This window comes from Ochlerotatus camptorhynchus, unplaced genomic scaffold (assembly GCF_037179485.1).
Source record: "Ochlerotatus camptorhynchus isolate MF236.1 unplaced genomic scaffold, CSIRO-AGI_Acam_v1.1 ptg000066l, whole genome shotgun sequence".
NCBI lineage: Eukaryota > Metazoa > Arthropoda > Insecta > Diptera > Culicidae > Ochlerotatus > Ochlerotatus camptorhynchus.
In genome coordinates this window covers 922,695-944,745 of record NW_027040556.1, presented here as the reverse complement: position 1 = coordinate 944,745, position 22,051 = coordinate 922,695, and positions in this window count along the sequence as shown.

The window sequence follows — 22,051 nt, the reverse complement described above, 5'->3', positions numbered from 1 at the left end:
GTAAGGATGATAATGATTAAAACATATAAGTTGAGTCATGTAACGAAACGCTTAAATTGAGGAAAACCAATTTATCGTTCATGTGAACAAAATCTCACTATCGTTGCTTTGTGAGGATAAATCCCAAAACAGCTAGCAGCGCTATGTAAAAGACGAGGTAAAATATGCGATATTCCTTCGGTATAAATATGGGCTACCTAAGCTTGCAGAAGGTATTCTTGTGACGAACGTTGAAGGTGACGGACAAGCAGCAGCAGCAGCAGCAGCAGCAGCAGTAGCAGCAGCAGTAGTAGCAGCGGCAGCAGCAGTGAAGGCGTAGCAACCGAGATTCGTGAAGCCGTGACCGAGGCTGGAAACCTCGGTCCGGTCACGACAGGCACCAACATGATAACCTTAGGTTTCACATCGGGGCCTAGATTCATGCAGGTAATTGCTAGTGATGCGATGTCATCATCTGGAGTGTTGGGATCAAAAGCTGACAGATAAATCCATAGCAGATCCTCACGCTGTGGCACTGTTTTCAACGTATTAAAGGCCGATTTAGTCCCACGAGTAACCGGAGCTTTCGCCGACGACAGGTTCTCATCACGCTTCCGTTTCGGAGTGTTGGGAACAGGATTCGACCCAAAGATTTTCGGCCATGAAGGATTCAAAACGGGAGCTGGAGGTTTTCCACCTTTGCAGAAAGAACGTTCAGCCCAGCTATGTCGTCCTATAGCGAATTCAATGATGCTTCATCAGGTAAATTTTCAGCAGTGCACCGTGACGTAATTTTCCTAAAGTGGTCGCTGAAAAACACATCCGCGCAACCATCGCACATCCAGAAAAGATTCCGGCAATGGGTTCCCAACGCCTCGTGTAGCGAATAATCCACCTTTGCACAGATCAAGTGAAACAAATTACCGCAGTACCCGCGGCAAAAAAATTTTCACCGAATCCGATACAACTTTTTGCAACTGGTGCATGCCATCCTTACTGATGATCGATCGAAAGTGATATCGCCAGCAAATATGCTTCACGACAGACAGCACTGGTTCCTTTTTATTCCAGGAGATGTCGCTTCACGCGAAAAAAAATTGCGTAGGGAGGTGGTAGGTGGTTGCTAATCAGAGACAACACAATACCAAACAAAGCACAGCACTCGCGACACGTTTTATACACGGTTGGCACTAGAAATGCTCTGAACTTTACAGACGAAGGGTGGAGAAGGAAATAAACAAACGGACACGCAACATAAAACGAATTAAAAAGCGCTACGGATCACGAAGATTAGTCTTAGAGAATCGTAATGAATACTGTAAACACAACAACAGACAGTGCTGCCAAAATTTTCGCTCTTTATGCTCTTCAGTACATGCATTGATGGACATCACAGCACTAAAACATGAAAAACTGCCTGGATTCCAGGTAAATACATGATCAGTGTTTGTCCACCCGGATGGACAACACATAATGTTGATACCGACACATTTGCCATTCACTGTTTCCCGGTCACCAATGAAACACCAATGAGCGAAATGTCAACAACAACATCTCACAACGGTATGGAACCCACTACATCCATCGATCACAGCTGATGTATCCAGTCAACTGTTTTTCACGAATTCGAGCAAACGGAGGCAATACTGAGCCAAAGGATATACCGGTACACACCCACAATGGACGATGCGGCTGGATACGGTTTCGGCACACATTGGAGCAACGAAGATTGGACACCAAAACACATCACAACAAACCTCACGGTACACAACTGATCGATGGAAATCCCGTTCCACTTTCGGCTTTGGACCTTTGTATGTAGGTACCCTAATAAAAATTGTATGGTTAATTTGCTTAACGACGTGTTCTGGGTATCATCCAAACCATTTGTGGAATAGTTCAATGATTTGGGTTATCGTTCGTTTATGGTTATTTTTTATTAGGGTAGCCACGACGAAGGAAGGCCAAGATCGCACACGGTATTCACGGATGTGACTCGGATCGGACCATGTCTCCATTATCGATATTACGATGACGTCACTACGGCATCATGGATCGTAGGATGAAAACGGGTAGTTGCACCTACTTTGTCAGGTAAGCAGCTTACACGTCTGTGTCTAGCCGAGCTGGGCATAACTTTCATAGCGCTAACACCAACCATCCATTCTCGGAAATCATCTATGACTTCACCGTTTGGCATACTACCACGGAAACCTTGGAGGCAACGCAACACACGGAACAGTTTCGCTTTTTATTATCAGCTGATCGTTTGAAGGAATTCGATTTGCACTGATTCTTTAGATCAATTTGAGCCAATTTATGGCAAGCATAGACCAATACAGAAAAAGTTTGAACAGCTCAGTAATCTGTGAAATTTGATCATATGCGTACATTTTTTCATCAAATATGATCTTCTATCATTCCTTAAAATATTTGAACTAAGGAACCGAACACCCTGTTTATATATTTGTTAGAAACTGGAAGCCGCCATATTGGATTCTAAAATGGTTCAATCTCAGGCCTCTACACTACCCATAATCGCATATCAGTCCCATCTTTGCTTGATTTCCTATTCATATGGGACTGATATGCGATTATGGGCAGTACACGTCATTTCTGTGCAAAGTACACTACTGTGCAAAAAGTTAACTAACCAATTAAGTTGAATCAATAATAATCAAGTTCTATGCACATAAATACCTACAGGCCCCCTACAACGATAGGTTAGCGAACCAGATACGGAAGAGCACTGATGAATTCTGAATTCTTAATAGTTACCAGTTTTTTAGTGGGTGACCCCGGCGTAGTGGTTAGCATCCATACCTCTCACACCTAAGTCACAAGTTCAAATCTCACCCCGGACAAGTCACGAACGACCCAAGAGCATTAAAGTGATTATTAATCACTTTAATGCTCTTGGGCAGTGATGCAACATATCATGACACTCACGTGAAAGTCGTCAACGCATTAACCGACTATCGCTGACAGAAAGTTTTGTCACGCAGTGAGAGGTAGAGCCATGGTTAACGACTATCACCAGTAATGGTCGCTGCTCACAGTCAAAACGTAACCCTTGCTGCTGATGAGGAAAAGCACAACGAAAACAGTGAATACTTCTACAGTTCGATGATGAGAAAAAGCGAAACGACAGAAGAAAATGAAAACAATGCTTACGCATTCCAAGTTCGACTCAGCAGGTGCGACTGTGTGAGTTACAAACAATGCTAGCAAAATTAAACGGAAGCCGTTGAGCTCACGCACCAACACACTCGCACAAGCAAGCGAAGCAGGAACTGCTTCAAAACGAGCGCTGATGAGTGTCATGAATGTCGGGAATTACCCAGGAAACTGGCAACCCCATATCAATCCTATACGTTTGACAGTAGGCAATTATTTAAATACGGCCCGCTTGACGTATACATGGTGGAAAGGGACGGAAAAACGTGTTGTAAGCTGAAGGACAAGAGCAGATGATAGCATCAAAAACATGACCGCCCTGGAATGACCAGATGGTGACATTACCCAGTTGCTTTTTGCATCTTTCTTCAACTTGATAGATGCTCATGAGGTTATCTTCGACAAACACATTGATAGGAATTTACCTAGCATTATTACCATTAGCTGTTTGACGACTGTTTGCAACACTGGTGACTATAATCGAAAAAAAAGTTACCAGTTTAAAGTGGAATGTTTCTAATGAATGCTTTCTTAATCATCATGAATACCATCATTATTCATCAAGCCTCGCAAGGTCCGTAAGGTCTTGATCACCTGAACAACATTTCTGAAGACAGAATGCCCAGGGAAGTCGAGAAATTTGCCAACCCGAAACATTCCTAGGCCCGACTGGGAATCGAACCCAGCCAGCATGGTCTTGCTTTGTAGCTGCGTCTTTACCGACTGAGCTTTGAGAGACCCCTTTGAAAATCAACGGGCAATTCAATTGACTTCACGAAAATTACAGCAACTTTACAGAAGTTCCAAAAAATCAAGGAATTTTCGAAAACTTCTGAAAAGTTCCGACATCTTCAAGGAAGATCAGAGACCTTGGAAGAAATTTAAAGATTTTAAAGCAGTATCATTACTTTCAGAGATGCTCTAAGTATTCCAAGGAAGATCAGAGATATTCGAAGCAATTCCATTAATTAATTGTAGGCTCTTTCAAGAAGTTCTGAAGAATTGTGGAACATTCAGGAATGATCTGAAACTGTCTGTTAATATGTGAGGGGTCTTTAATGAAGCTTCATGAATGTTAGGAAAATTGTTGAAACGTTAGAGAAGTTCCGAGAGCTACTAAAAAAATTAGAAACGTAGGAGAAATTTCGAGAACTTGAAAATCCCATGAGCTTCATGAGAGTATCAGAAACATTAGGAAAATTTCAACTTCAGGATGAATCAAAGAACTTCAGTGCAGTTCGTTTATCTCCAGCAAAACTGTGTAAACTTTTAAAACCTCTAAGAAAGGTCTAGGGAACATTTTTGAAGTACAGATATGTTAAAGGCAGTTCCAATTACTTCAGGGATGCTCCGAAAACTTCAGGAAATTTAAAAAGCTTTGAGAATTCGTCATGTTGTTTCGGCTTTTAGTCTTCAAGAAAAAGTTTTATAATTTTACCATCGTCAACGTTTCGGTCCAGGGGTTGAGAATTTCATCAGGGCTAGTTTTAGTTTGAGATCGTAACGATTTTCGAGCGGAATGAAAGACGCTACAACTTTATATACTTTTAAGATGGCGAAATCCCAAGACCGAAATGTTGGACAAAAGAAATATTAGCGGTTTAATCCACCGTGAAAATGAAAAACCAAAAACCAAAATAGTATTTTTAATTTTTGTGGCGATAGCAGTTTACCCATACCCTAGTTATAATTTGAGAGGGGGCGCTCATATGAAAAATCAGTGAGTAACCAGCTCCAAATTTAAAACGACAGCACTGTGTCAAACCGGTTACAGTGTGTATGAAGAAGTCACACAAACATCGCGTGTATTTTAAATGAGTCAATCAAAGGAATCGACTCAAAACGTTAGTAAATTAAGATGGGATTGATAATTTGACAAATGAACATCAAAACCAGCTCCAAATTAACCATGACAGCACTGTTGTCAAACTGGTTTCACAAACATCGCGAGTATTTTAAATGGTTTGACCAACAGCTTGATGCATTTATCAACTTGTCACTCCCAACATAGTTTACTGATTTTTGAGTAGCTTGTGGACTGTGCTCGGTTGACGAATTGAGTAGCTTATGGATTGTGCTCGGTTGAAAGGAGATCCAACAACCAGTCGATGAACCAAGTTTTCAACCATGGACCGCTTATATTCTGTTAAGCAAAAAAGATTTCTCCGACAAAAATCACGAACTGAACATCTCTGCTTCAGAAAAAAAATCACACCATCAACAGAATACCCACCGTGGGCTTCATCAGTTCCACTCGCTGTGATTAATTTAGCATCCACTGAAAACCGAGATGGTGATCGTAAACAAAAAAAAATCCATCTCCTTCTGCATCCGCACCAGCATCCGGACAATCCACTTGACAAAACCATGCTGTTGATTCACCGATGCGAATATCCCTATTATCGCTGGATGATTTTCTCCCAATTCCCACCAGAACCCATTCGGCTCCTGTCTCACTCATCCCAGCTGACAATTGTTCCAATGTAGCACTTTTTCAGTCTCAGTTTTCCGTTCCTGGGAGGACGCAAAAAATGCAAAAATACAAAACTCGTTTACTTTCCCAGTGCCACTCCGACGACCGGAGGAGCTGGGAATCGTGATCGACATCCCCGAGTGCTACGTATGCCACACACCAACCAAACGGGCCAAATGGAATCGTTTTCGCGCTCTTCCGTTTCCATTCCGCTCACACCCGGCTGGCAGCAGCGGCGGGTTCAAGCGGGTGGTTTGCGAGTGGGATTAATATTCCGACCAAAGTCGTCCATACCGCACTGCAGGAACCGGGGCCCACGATGACTGGCATGAACGGAAGCATAAACGGCAGCTGTCCGGTTGTCGTCGGTTTGGCGCGCGGCGAAAAAATTGCTACAAAATGTGCCACTAACTAAATCCAATCCAATCCAAATAATTATATTTCAATTGTTTATTACGGGGCGAGAGCCTGGCCCGGTCGCGGTGTACAATCAGGCAATCCTTTGTGAGTGAATTTATTGATGACAGATAGAGACGTTTGCGGTGAAGCCGGCTGGCAGGCGGTTCGGCGTGGACCATATTCTGTAACTGCGGCCGTGTGGTTTGGTTTCGTGTAAATTCATTCATGCGAAACGGACTCTGGTGTGTGCAAATTAAGCCAGACGGGGGGAAAATCCTGACCAACGCCAACGGATCAGTTCCCGGCATCAGCGGCAAATACGACGTCGAGGACGACTACGACTACGACAGCTGTGTGGGGACCGTAAGTTCCGATTGACTTGTTCCGTTGTGTGTCCAGCGGTCTGTTGTGTATCAACCACATTGGGCGACAATTCTGGGCGGATTTGGGCTGGTGTGTTTTGCTGGATTTCTGATCATAGACAAACTGTGAATCACTGAGGATTTTTTTGTTTGTTTGTCAACAAGGAGGTGTGGAACAATGGATTCTCACACCGGTGGGATAAAGCGATTAGGACGAGTATGGAATGTGACAATCGGGAAAAGATTGCATTTGAATCGTAGAGGGAAGAATGGTTGCATTAGTCTTTTGAATTTCTACGAAATTATGCCATCCAGACGGATGAAATATTAGAGGAAATCTTACTCATCGCTTTTTCCCACGACAGAAAGGATTTATTTATCAGCTGTTTGACGTAGCTTTGTCATGATGTGAGAACATGAGCGTTGTACAGCATTTAAATCGATTTTACGAATGCAAATTTTGATTCTTGGCCCTCCAATTGTTTTTTTTTACTCCAACGAACTCATATTTCTGAAAATAAAATCTTCAGTTGAGCGACACTGAGGCAAGTTTGTTGGATTGAAGTTTTTTTTTGTACATACGGGATATTTTGATTTTACAAGAAGGTTACCCAAGTAACACTTACAACATCTTGCATGAAAAATAAAAATATCCAGTTGTAAATAAGTTATATATTGCTTCTAAAACATCCTGTTTTAGACGCGTTGTATTGTTGTTTGTGAAGTATTCAATCTTTCTGACAAGCACTTGTTATCTTGAAGTTATAATTTGATATTGCATGTCTCAATTACCAGTTTATAACATATTTATAACTGATTGTATTTGGTGAAAACTGGTTAGCCTTATGTACGACACGTTTTCATATGTCATTATTAGAAATATGAATACATCTGAGATATAACTTATTTATAACATGTTATTAATAGGTTATATTTCAGTTGTACTCATGTTTCCAAAAATGACATATGAAAATATGTTGTATATACACACCAAAAAATTCTTAATTTTACTGGCGATGTAAACATCCATGCGTGCAAACAGTCATACATGTAAACTTCCTTTTCACGTAAACTAGCAGCTTGCAAGAAAGGTTGCAAACAAAAGTGGACAGTTGCATACAATATATTGAATATTGCATGACATGTCTCATAAATTTACACGATCTATAATCTAAACTTGTATGATATACGACGCTCCATTTATGTGCATCATAGTAACGGAAATTTACACTACTTTTTTTAGCTGTGTAAGGCTAGCAAGTTTTCATCAAAAACAATCAAAAAAAGTGTTATAAATAGGCAATTGAGAGTTTCTATACCTAATTATAACTTCAATATACGATACAACTAATGTTCTTGTTTGTCGTGTTATAAACATGTTTTGATAACAGGTCGAGTTTCAAACGCCTTTGGATACGGTTGTGTCTTACGTTTCTTCTCTGTTTTGTGCGTGCATTAGCTTTCATAGTTTTCGGCTGCATTTGCCGGATTAGCGCTGGCACTCTGCCTCTCGGACGGTTATACGTGTGTGAGTGGTGGCTTTCTGGCTTTCCGAGAAGTTTTAGAATCGAGAAAGAAAACATGATTCATCATGTTTGCAAGCAACATAAGATTTGACGCTATCTGCGTTGTTTGATTTTTTCTCCCGGTCCAGAAATTTGTGGAATCGCGAGCGATTAATTTAATTTTAGTTTATTTACGCGGTGCTGATGTTGGTTCACTCGCAACTATTTTTGAAAAAAATAAATGTTTTCGAACGAAAGTGTACCAAAAGTGCTTCTGAACGTTTTCGTAGTTAGGTGTGGTGAAAATAGTGCATCTCGGTTGATTTTGGAAATCCGTATCACAAAATTGCCCACCGATTCCTTTTTTGCCGTTCGACGACGACGGGTGTGCTTTCGCGAGAGTGACGTTTATTTGATCCGTTTCTTTGCACGGGTGTGTGTGTGTGTGTGTGTTTTTTTTTGTAACTAGCGTAAGTGTTCCTGTGATTTGCATTGAGTGTCGGAGTTTGTAAGTAATCTGAAGGATGACTTGTTGGATACGCCCAAGACTGGACGGGCAGTAGCTGGTCGCCGTGAACGGTTCCTGGGGAAAGCAATAGATGCGAACTTCCTCCCAAATGACCATGGCAATACAGGAAGTATTGGTATTGGAAGGTAATTGCTATTAGATATTTTGCAAACAGTGACAGATAGCGGACATGAAGAACCAGTGGAGGTGCCGGGCAAAGGTGTTTATCCTAGACAAATGGTAAGTTACAAATTCGCTGTTGTCGTTGTCGTAGGCGCCGTCGTAGTCGCTGTCGTAATCGCCGTCGCAGTTGTAGGCAGTACCGTTCGTATATTAAAAATTAACCACCAACCGCTGAAAATATGAATTATCGCGTATTTCTGTCATTCATTACATGCCAAGTAAAATTCGAGAACGTAATTTACTTTGAATAGCTTGTTCAACCAGGTCTAAAACAATCGTCACGTCGGTCATAGCTTGTTATGATTACCTGAACCATGCGTAAAGAGAAAATCGAAACATTTAACGTCGCGTGAAAATGGATCTTAATGAAAGCCTCTTTCATAGCTTTTAGTTTAAGGATTTCAAAGATCGTCGATTGCAGTGGCTTGCTTACTGAGCAGAAAAACGCGGTCCCAGATTCTTTCATATTAAAAATGTATGGTTAGATCGCTTGTTTATCGTGTATTTCATAAAACTTTTCGTTGTCGTCGGTGCCGGGTCTGAATAGTCATAAAAAACTTGAGTAACGCTATAATGTGATATGAGGGGCTCGGTGGCCTTATAGCAACCGGTTTTGCTTACTGAGCAGAACATCATGAGTCTAATCTCAAGCCCATCCACATTCAAGATTCGTCAATCGTTTTATTTGTTAACGTGACTACATGGTAATAACAGCAACTCGATGATAAAAAAGGAGCTCGTCTTCCTAGTGGCAAACGTTTTTGCTTACTGAGCAGAAGACCGTGGGTTCAAACCCAAGCTCCTTCGCGTTATATGATTGTTAGGACATGTTTTGATAACAATTATGAAATTTTTCAATGCATTCTTCAAACTTCACTACAATATGGCTGACCAATGAAGCAATGTATAGAATGAAAAAATCATTTAATTTGTGCTTTCAACATCACATGTACGTTTTGTAAGAGATAAAAGTAAGATAATTAAAAAAGAAAATAGATATTATATTTGTTTTTGTTTTTTGCAAAGTTGGGGAATTTTATCCAGGATTTTTTGTATGCAATTCAATTTATTATATTAAGCTTTTTCTAAGAGCCAATGAGTTGTTTAGAAGTAGAATGTATAGATTTACCATAGATTTGTAACCGCATAAATGTTTGCAGTACGGAATCTCAGTTGAGGCACTTTATTCGCACGATAAAATTCCTCAAAAGAATAAGTTGTGTAAATTGATGATAAACAAATTCCATTCGTAGGAAGGATGAAATTAATTTACAACATGTCCAATACAGTAGGTTGCGTTATAGTCATAAATAAGTTGCGCAAGTCAAGCATATGTTATATATAGATCCCACCTCTTGCGCTTTTTTCGGTATAAATAAGTTGTATATAAGTGACTAGACGTAAATGTTTACCGCTGATATTGTCATAAATAAGTTATGTAAACCCGTTTATGACAAATTGTGTTGCTTGGGTACCTGGGCGCATTTATATATTTGTTTACGCTGACGATGTGCTGATTGTGGCCACCGGACCGTAGGACCTACACAGATCCGAACCCTACGGCAAGCGCAAGCGGCACTCTCTGCCGTCGTCAAATGGACCGACTCGATGGGTTTTCAGCTATCTGCCAGGAAGAGCATCCGATGCCACGTATGTCCGTCTCAGCACCGAGGCAATAGCACCCCAATCAGGCATGGAAAATCATTTGCATTCATTTCGTGCATTCATTTACATTCATTTGCCCATAACTTTTTTCATCAACAGAATTCCGCAAAATAGTCTATGGAACTTTAGTAGGTTTTATTATTAGCTGTTGGCAACTCAAATCCGTATCTCTTATGTATGACGAACCAGAGCGAACAGAAGCCACTACTGTTTTTCAGTGAATGTATTTTACATTCACTGAAAAACAGTAACAACTTCTGCCCGTTCTAATTCGTGATGCATAAGAGATACAGATTTGAGTATTTGAGTTGTAGCTAATAACAAAACCTACAAAAGCTCTGTACATCATTTTGCGGAATATTGTTGATGAAAAAAGTTAGAGGCAAATGAATGTAAATGATTTTCCATGCCTGACCCCAATCACGATTCACGACCAAGCCATTCCTAACAGGAAAACAGTTCGCGTCCTCGGCGTACTGATCGACCGAACGCTCTCCTTCGACCAGCATTTCCAACAGGCCAAAAAGGACTGCCGCAGTAGACTCAACCTCGTTAAAACGATCTCTCGGCCTCACCGATCCAACAACCGTAATGTTCGGTTCCGGGTGGCGCGAGCCATCATCGACAGTAGGTTGCTTTACGGGACGGAAATTACTTGCATCGCTTCCGAGAAGCTGGTTAGAACCCTAGCACCAGTCTACAACAGCTACATCCGCATCATATCTGGTCTCCTGCCATCCACTCCAGCAGACGCCGCATGCATCGAAGCGGGTCTTCTTCCTTTCCAGTTCTGCTTAAACGCAAATATTGCCACAAAAGCCGCCACCTTTTCCGCCAAGACCTCCGGAAACAATTGGATCTTTATCCTCGACGAGGGGAACAGAGTCCTCCGCACGGCCACCGACATCGACCTCCCCCCAGTGGCCAAAGTCCATTGGCATGGAGAGAAAAGTTGGCACTCTTCACGAATCCAATTGGACAATCGGATCAAGAACCGCTTCAAAGCATACATCATTTTGCGCAGATCGGTCGCCAAGTTACTTGGGTCCAATCGATAAACGGAATAGGTATCGGGATTTTTGGAGACGGTATTGCTGAAAGCAGCAGTCTTCCTCCACAATGCTCGGTTTTCTCGGCCGAGGCTGGAGCGATCTTCCGTGTCGCTACGACGCCAGCCAACAAACCGATACTTATATTAACCGACTCACACAGCGTCGTTCAAGCGATCACCTCGGAAGCACCACAACACCCGATTATCAAGTACGCCCCACCGAACACCATGTACACATGGATTCCCGGACACTGCGGGGTGCCAGGTAACGAGTCTGTTGATCACCTTGCCGGAGCCGGGACATCCGGTCCCAGACTTACCAACAAGGTACCCCTACAGGACGTCAGACGGTGGATCATGCGGACCATTCAAGCGGCATGGGAAGCCGAGTGGTTCCGCAACAGAACTGCCTTCATCCGCAAAGTCAAAGGGTCAACTGAACCATGGAGGTAGGAGATATTTGCTAAGAAAAAAAGTAGTGTGGTGTGCTCGACATGTGCTGTTTTGTCCGCGCTCGTAATTCGACGCTGCAAATCGTTGTTACCAGGAGCACATGCCTTTGTAGAGCTGAGCTACCGATTTGTGACGACACCCAACAACACATAACACCGAGCACATGAGCACATGAGAAACAATGAGAATGAGAGTATGATAGGGAGAGAGAAAAATGGCACACAGTAGGAGAGATAATAGGAACGAACGCACACAAACAGAAATAAAACGATTTTTTTTTACAAATGTAAATAAACAGCAAAGCTGGGTTTAGACAGGGCAAGTCAATAGATCAAGTCAGTTGAATTCAACTGACCTGAACGCGAATTTAACGTGTAAACCATGCCATTCAACTGACTTGATCAACTCACTTGAATTGAAAAAGTTTGAACCAGGATCAACTTTTCAAGTCAATTGAATTCAACTGAGTTGATCATTTGACTTGCCTAGTCTAAATCCAGCTTAAGAGGCACTCAATATATCAGGCATAACATTTGATAACGGCACAAAAGCATTTGTAAACAAACTTTCTAAGGCCGTTTACACGCGGACCAAAGTATGCTCACGCAAACCAACAACATCATCGGATAGGAGCAACTATCACCTTTCCGAAACTGGTATTGGTATGCGTGGGCGTACTTTGGTTCGCGTGTAAAGGGCCTTAGAAAGTTTGTTTACAAATGCTTTTGTGCCTGATATTATATTCGTTCATGTTATAAATAAATGTTGGTTTCCTATTCCAAACCTTCCTAGCTTTAAATATTTGAATGTGTTTGAAATCACTCCACGTTCGTGTTAGTTTTCGGTGCCTGTCCTCTTGCTGAGTTTGAATACCAGATTAGAGAGACGTCTAGCTGCAAGTGACGGGACTGGCAAATGATGACAAGTTCTCTCTCGTAGAGTTTTAGGGTATGCGTGAGCTCTACCGTTTCTCTGAGTGACTTTCTTGGGGTAGTCGGGAATTCCCGTTTGGTCGTCTAGTTGGAAGCTGTTTGGAACGATCCGTAAATCCTTTCTAGGAATTAATGGACTCGCCCTTAGGAGAGTCTCATCCGGGCAAAATAACATTACAATAACTTGCAGAGTGGCACTTAAGCCACACGTTTTAGAGACGGATCGCCCAGGCTGGCTACAACTTGTAATGCTTTTATTGAAGTATTCTCAAAGATTTCTTACAGTCTGTAACATCTAAGCACAATATAACCTCTACGAACATTATTTCCAAATTATCAAGGATGGACTAGTTAAACCTTTTTCTGTCCCTTGAAGTAAATTTGACTCTGACTCCTTGATAAATAGGCTAGAACTTTATGATTTTCTAATGAATTTGTCTAATTCTTTCGTGATTAGAAGTTTCATCTGGGAATAAGTAATGCTAGATTAAATTGGCTCCAAAATACTTGAAAATGTAGTTATCAAGTAGACTCGAAACTCAAATTACGGCAATGTTTCAAAGGATTTTTGAAGATTCAATAATAACAAAATTTCTGAAAAACCTTCCTACGACCACATCACACAATCATAACCATGCGATGGAACATTACAATTCCTGCAAATCTTTAATAGAATCTTACATTTCCCGGTTGAGTGTACTTGACATCTTAACTCTTCTGCAAAGTTGATCAGGTGTATTGCTACATTGTTACGATGACAGTTCAGATCAGAATTCAAATCTGTGACAAAAGTTTGAAATACAACAGGTCGAGGACAATAGGGTGGGGGACACATATGGTCTAAGGGACAAATGATCGGAGGGACAAAAGGTTGAATGAAACTTAAGGGGGCTTAACCCTGTAATGGTAGCCTTAAATCATGGTCAATTTTCATGAATTGCTGTATCTCAAGATTTTGATTATTTAGAAGGGTGATGTCTTGAGCATAGTTAATCAAAAGGTCAAGGGCAGTTGGGTGTTGGATAGATAAATTCGGAGTTCTGTCGCTAGGCAGTGCTACCATAGAGGTAACTCTAAGACTAGAAGGTCCCGAAATAACGTGCACAACTTTTTGGCTCAGCTCTGGTACTCTCTTCGGTCCCAAGCTAATCGATTCACCCCTCGAAACATAGGAAAAACCAATAACCCCTCATTTTATCTGTCAAACTTTCATAGAGAATCAAAACAAACATTGCGTAGTACTAGAATTTCGACTAGAATGAGATACGTTAATCGTTTGCTTGGGACCAATAGGCTAGTCAAGTAGTGAGCCAATTTAAAATCGTTAGTTTCGTATTGATTGTTGGTGCTACTGAGCATCCCACATGCACATATTCTAAACTGCTGTATCTCAAGATCCTGATTATTTCGACGGATGACGTCTTGGGCAAAGTTGACCAGGAGGTTAAAAGAATGCTGGGAGCCGCTGCCGCAAATATTCTATACTGCTGTATCTTAAGATACTGATTATGTAGAAAGGTGATGTCTTCGACAAAGTTGATAAGAGGCTAAGAGCTGCTGGGTGGTTGACAGATCTCTCAAAAGGTGGTGCTTGCGTGCATACCACATGCATGTGCATGTTCAGTTGTATCTCAATATCTTGATTATTTAGACGGGTGATATTTTCTTCAAAGTTGATCAGAAGGTCTGGTTTCTGCTGCTAGGCTGCGCTAGTGAACACGCAATTATAATTAGCCATAGATTATATTTGTGCCAGATGTTCAGGAGTTGATACATTTTTAAAACCTTTAGTTTTGAAGTAAAATACTTGTCTATGGACCACACTGCAGTTGATCACTAGAAACAAAATTGATACGCATTTTCGATCATCAAGGTCAATGCTCATCATTTTTCAGCTTTGAAATAGATGCTTTATGGCCAAATTCTGACATAAGGTGACAACTAGCTAGAGGTAGTGAAAGTGATGAATGTTTAGAATTGATATTTCCATTAGAAAACGGCAGCGTGAAGTTTGACCTGAAATTTAAATCGAGAAAGTGGAATTTTGCTCATGATATAGTTTGAATTTTCTTCTTTTTGTCAGCTACATGATCTGATGATCATGCGGTAGGTTCGGAGTAAAGCGTGGTGAATTTACAACCAAAACTGGCAAAGCAGTTATAAGATTAAATTCGCTCATATACCATTTTATTCCATGCTCATTAGCACCGCCTACTGGGTGAATTTCAAATTGATTGGTTCACCAACCGGCTGCCCTTGAACTCCTGATCAACTTTTCCAAAGACATCATCTTTCTAAATAATCAGGATCTTGAGATACAGCACTACCTGTATAATATTTGCGTGCTCACTAGCGCTGTCTAGTGGCAGAATTTTGAATTGATCTGTCCACCACCCAACAGCATTTGACCGAATAATAATAATAAGGAACTTAACCGAAGACACCACCCTTATGTATAATCATGATCTGGAAGTTTTAATCTAGTTCGTTTATTTGTAAGGCTCAACCGCGTTAGCTTTACGGAGCCGATAATTCATTGTTTTTTGTGTGTAACAAAATTCACTTAATTCTATGTCTAGTATGAGTTGGACCGAATACTCGTGGCTTACCCGAGGTTAGAGGGGTACATTGTCGAAGGATGGGAAAAGAGGAGGAGCTTGCGGGTAGGGTTTCGTTGTCTCATCAGAGCGATGTCGCCAGTATGAACGGTAGTGTGGTTCTAGATTCGTCTGGAGTTTGGCCGGCTATGGTGACCAGTGGTTGATCTGGAAGTGTAGCAGTTCAGAATATTTGCATGCACACTAGCGCCGTCTAGTGGAAGAATTCCGAATTTAAATGTCCACCTTCCTTATGTCCAGGTCCCATACAAACAGGTGTTCTAAAAATTTGTGTCACTTAACTTGATTGTTTGCCACCCTCAGAAAGCTGACGTTTAAAGCTTTAAAATGGTGCATTGCAACCAAGGCCCAACGATGTCACTTTCAATCGAAAATCGTCAAGCGACGACGAAGCTGTCAACCGTCACTTTCAATTGGAAGTTATTCTGTTTTCTCTTCGAGCAAACCCCCTTCAACATCAACAGAACCACTTTCGATCAGTTTTAATGCTGTTTGTTTTGGCTTAACTCGTGTTCACTTCGTCTTTCGTTGTCAAATGAGCTTACTAGCTTTTGTTGATTGTTCACTCGGTTCATTTAAGCGCATGCGCATAAAGCTGTGCACGTGGATGTCAAATGTATCATTGTTGAGTGGTTTGTTTTGGCTTCCATTTGCTTCTATCTATTGCCGTCACTTTTACTCCGGTGTGAAATGAAAGGGACAGAAGGAAAACAAAATGTGAGCTTCGGGACCATGCACTGATCTGTGGAAAATGAAAACAACAGCACGCGTGCTACATTCCGATTTCAGAAAAAGTTAGAAATACTGACGCTGATCCATCAGTATGGGTATTTTTGGAATCGGGATGACGTTCAGAGATCCAAAATTGATATGTGACGTTTTTTTTAATCGAAGATGGCGGCTCCGGTTTAAACAATTTGTAAATACTGTCAAATAGCCACCAAAATGGTATTTTTGGAATCGGGGTGACGTCTAGGGGACGAAAATTGATATCCGACGTCATTTTAAAATCCAATATGGCGTCTTTCGAATTCAGAAAAAGTGGGCAATACTGTCAAATACCATTCAATATGGTATTTTTGGAATCGCGGTGACGTTTTAAGGCCAAAAATCGATATCCGACGTCATTTTGAAATCCAAGATAACGGCTTCCGGCTTCACAAAAAGAGGGAAATACTGTCAAATACCCATCAATATGGGTTTTTTCGAATTTCCAGTAGCGTTTAGAGGCCAGAACCGATGTCAGACGCCATTTTAAAATATATCTGACTTTGAAATTCAAGATGGTGGCTTCTGATTTCAGAAGACCACCCAACAAATGGCGTCGAATATCGATTTTCAGCATATACCCGTTCCGAAAATACCCACACTTTTTCTTAAACCAGATGGCCACCATATTGGATTCCAAAATGGCGTTGAATATCGAATTTCGGCATCTGTGCGTCGTCCCCGTTCCAAAATACCCATATGTTAGGGTATTTGACACTACTTCTGAAAACAGATGGCCGCCATATTGGACTCCACAATGTCAATTTGTTAATTAAGTCTCAATTTGTTAATTCAGTCTCTAACAGTGAAAGTCTATGGGTTCGAAAAAAATATCGTTGTGCTTAGAAAACGAAGCTCTTTCAGATGATATTAAAGAACCCAACTAATAACTAATAAAATCCGATAACCGGTCCACAATAACACAAAATAAGAACTGATCTAGTTGAAATGTTCTAAACCTTATATCTGCAATAGATCTGCTCGTATTATAAAGAACGAATCAATTCCAAGAGAGGCAAATAAAATTCGAATTATAACATTTAAGGTTAACGTTCGATTTCCTTGTTTCTCTCATTACATTGCTTTGGTTATTCTGTGTTTTGATCCACTAAAGGCTGACTAAAAGTAAATTGGTATGTTATTTGTGATTCAATTAAGTTTAAAAAATCCATCAATGGGTGCTTTACAGTACTTTCATTAAAACTTAGTTACAGTATTAGATGGTTACATTTCTCCAGTTCGAACGAAATCTCGAACCTTCCTCTTGCTGGAGCCCATCTGCACCCGCACAGTGGAAACGGACACGGAATCGACGCATTTCTTCCATTTTGCCTGCATTTGCTGCACGAAACAAAAATCAATTATTTTATTCATGTGTTTCACTTATACATTTTTGCCAAAACATCAGCCTTATACATTCAATAAGACAAACCACATAGGTCCTAAAAGAATGCATAAAAGGTATGTGTGACTGCTTGTACATTTCATTTGACACATGATCTTCATTACTTTTTGCAAGGCGTCTGCTTATTAGTTGACTTATACATTTTATGAATAATCAGCAATAGAAATTTGCCACAAGGTATAAGGAGATTTCTATCCGTGTGGATGTGCTTGACTGCCCCACCGCTTCGTGGAAATTGAATCAAAAGATGACTTTGCCCCTATGCTTGCGGATGAACGACAATACACGCTTTTTCAGGCATTCTCCGATGTAAACTTGGGATGTCATCGTCGAAGATGTGACGAATGGTTCCGTTTTCAGGCCACAACTGCAAATCACTTGCCAAATCATGGTCTTCGTCGCGAACTTGTCGGCAAACACGAGCTTGAATCTTCCCGGCACATCCCCACGTCCAGTCGCGATGTAAAACTTTTGACCGGGAAGCTGCTTAATATCGAGTTTGACGTATGTTTTGTCATCAATGAAAGTGCAGCCCTTGTATTTCGAGCCTTCGAGAATTCTGCTTCATGTGCCGGTTTGGATATTCACTTGCTTTGTACGACTTGTATCCTTCCCTGACAAGGATGTTCCGCACCGGTTGAAAGTTGGCGTTGTACCTTCTGGCCACATCTCGGATCGAAAGACCGGGGTTGGCTTCAACGCACCTCAACACCTTGCTGCGCAGCTGACGATCCCTGGTTCCAGTTTTTTTCGTAGGTCCACTGATTCCTTTCCACACTCAGGGTTTCCTTGTAGGTTTTTAGCACTCGACAAACTGTTGTTTTTGGCATCTTCAGCACTTTACCCAGCTTGGAACGGGACCACTCCGGATTTTCCAGGTGTTTGCGCACAATATTTTTTCTTCTTTCGAGTTCCATTTAACGTTATTTCTGAACGCGATCCACTACTTTGATCAAACTTGCAACAGTTGTTCTCTATAGAAGTGTAAACAAACATCTGTCAAAGATGTTCGATTCCCAACACTAGAGGCATGCTAGCGGCATGCAAGTGGCGTATCAATTTATTTTTAGTCAGCCTTTAAAACAAGTTCTAGTTTAATTGATTAGCATTGCCAAGACCCTAGATCCTATATCGGGAGGATGTAAAAGGCTAGTGAGCAAATTTAGAAAAATGTCGGTCCTCTGGGCTTCTTTGTGACCAGTCAAATCAGCGTTACTGTTAACGGGGGTCTAGTTTTCCGACGCTTCGACCATGTGACCATGACATATGGTGTCGTCGGTGAAATTAGTTATAAGTGCATCTTCTCCGCAATCCTTCACCCATCACATCGCAATATTGAATTCAATTAAGAAAACATGTTCGAAGAATTCCAAAATAAAGTCATGAACGTTTGAGGTCTCTCTCGTAGTTAGCCTTTCCTCATGCTGGCGTTCAAAACACTGCACTCACAACCAACAGCAACGGGAGGACCGCGGACCGACATCGTAATAACAGAGCACTCGACCAAGCCAACTCAGGAGATGGTACCGACCTACCTACCGACAATACACAATTGATTCGTTTGTGCATTGTATTGCGATCTAGTAAGGTTGCCCTCGGGAAATGGCGAAGTCTAATCGATGAATGAGATCTTAAAAATAAGGAAGGCAACGTAAGTAAGGTACTATTATTGACTTAACACGTGGAGTCACCCTTATCGTTTACCTTCGCAGATGTCATGGGCGCAAGGGGAGTGCGAAAAATTAAATGTAATGGCTTCCAACCATGGAACTTCGGACGAGATGGACGTGGAGCATTGCCTCAAGGCTGCACCACTCTACCGCGGTGAAGAATTGATTTGCCGGTCGTGATTGATTGTGGTTATCAATATTAATTACGAACTTAATTTTATCTTAATCTATTCGCAGTTCATATCGGCATCGGACTGAACTCCTGAAAGACTTTGGCTGACAAGCGAACAGATACAGGGTTGATTTGATTATTATCAGGTGGCGAAGGCGAATGTGAGCACGCAAACAGCTACTAACATTAATTGCCGTCAAGTTGATTGATTGTTGATATAAACTTTTCATCGGAGTAGAAACTTGAAGCCAGGACGCTTATGCATGAAAAATTTGATTCCGAACGTAAGAGCTGTTCACTTCTAACAAGGCAACTTTTCCCGTTTTTTTTATAATTCTCGAAACGAGTAGGAACTAACTGCCGTAGCAATTATGCAACGTGATGGTTGTAAGCTGCATCCGTCCGTCGCTGGAGATGTCATGTCATCTATCAGCCAGGGAAATTATTCGAGTGTATGATACGAGTTGTGATTTGTTGTGAGTAAAGTGAGTTTGTTAAACAATCGTTATTAAAAGTTTTGGTAGATGACATCTTTCAGTGCAGAAGATGCATGGTGGAGCATCCTGATTAGGATACGTCTATCGGTGTTCAATAAAAATGTGAATGACTTCGAGAAATGCTTCCTAGTGCTTCATGGCAAGCTCCATGAGGAAGTGGAAGTTCAGTCGGCTCCACTTTTGGACAAAGCAAACAAGCGATTTTACTTTCTTCCCTCGCGAAGATATTCACAAACCAACGTTCACTCCTACAGCAGTTTTTATATAGATTCGGACCACTAAACAGCTACAAAATGCTTGCACACACCCCTCAAATAATGATTTAGGGCATATTTTCGGAGATAAATGGGATTTAATTTTTGTTTAACCCACCAGTCTCTACATAATGCTTTAGTTTATATAATACCTCAATCCCTCTGCTATTAGAGCCATATTTACGGAAATAAATCGGTTCAAAGATTTGGAAAACCCTCCAGTCTTCAAGTAAAGGCTGACTAAAAGTAAATTGGTACGTCCCTCGCGCGCTGCTAGCACGCCTATAGTGTTGGGAATCGAAAATCTTTGACAGGGGTTTGTTTTCACTTCTATAGAGAACAACTGGTGCAAGTGGTTTGATAACACTTAACACAACTGGTGCAAGTTTGATCAAAGTAGTCGAATCACGAGCAGAAATAACGTCAAATAGAACTCGAAAGAACAAAAAATACTGTGCACAAACACCTGGAAAATCCGGAGCGGTCCGGTTTCATGCAGGTTAAAGTACTGAAGATGCCGAAAACAACAGTTTGTCGAGTGCTCAAAACCTACAAGGAAACCCTGAGTGTGGAAAGGAATCAGTAGTCCTACGCAAAAACTGGAGCCAGGGATCATCAGCTGCGCAGCAAGGTGTTGAGGTGCGTTGAAGTCAACCCCGATCTTTCGATCCGAGATTTGGCCAGAGGGTACAACTCCGACTTTCAAACGGTGCGTAAAATCCTTGTCAGGGAAGGATACAAGTCGTACAAAGCCAGTAAACATCTGAACCGGCACATGAAGCAGAATTCCATGGACAAAAAGCGTGCAAGGCTCTTGTACGACCGTGTTTTGACGAAACACAAGGGCTGCACTTTGATCAATGGCGACACATACGTCAATCTCGATTTTAAGCAGCTTCCCGGTCAAAAGTTTTACATCGCGACTGGACGTGGGGATGTGCCGGGAAGATTCATGTTCGGGTTTGCCAACAAGCTCGCGAAGAAGGCCATGATTTGGCAAGCGATTTGAAGTTGTGGCCTAAAAACGGAACCATTCGTCACATCTTCGACGATGACATCCCAAGTTTACATCGAAGAATGCCCAAAAAGCGTATAGTGCCGTTCATCCGCAAGCATAGAGGCAAAGTCATCAAACTGTCAAATATCTAATAATATGGATATTTTTAGACGGCATACATACATACATACATACATACATTTATTTGTACAACATCACATTTCCAGAACAACATGTGAAAAGGGCATACAAGCTTTTTGTAAACAAACTTTTGTAGGCCCTTTTCTCACCAACCGAGGGTCGCCCACGCAAACCAGCAATATCATCGGGAAGGGGAAAGTGTCCCCTACCCAGTGATGTTAAAGGTTTGCGTTGGCGTCATATGGGTGGCGAGAAAAGGGCATAAGAAGGTTTGTTTACAAAAAGCTTGTATGCCCTTTTCACATGTTGTTCTGGATTTAAGATAAGACATAATCAACAATAGTACGCCACAATACTCGGTTTGCGGCTGCCGCTCTCCATCCTCGGTCATGCCCAATGCTCGCTAGATCACGATCTACCTGGTCCGCCCATGCGCGTGCTCTCTGCGCTCCACGCCTTCTTGTGCCAACCGGATCAGTAGCGAACACCAACTTTGCAGGGTTGTTGTCCGGCATTCTTGCAACATGCCCTGCCCACCGCATCCTTCCGGCTTTGGCCACCTTCTGGATGCTGGGTTCGCCGTAGAGTGCAGCGAGCTCGTGGTTCATTCTTCGCGGGTGTATAGTTCTGCCACCGTTCCAAATGTTCTTGCGATAATGTCCATGTCGTCCGGAAAGCACACAAATTGACCGGATTTCGTGAAAATCGTACCCCGACTGTTGAGCCCGGCTCGTCGCATTACACCTTCTAGAGCGATGTTGAAGAGTAGGCATGAGAGTCCGTCACCTTGTCGCCGTCCCCGGCGAGATTCGAATGAACTGGATAGTTCACCCGAAACTCTT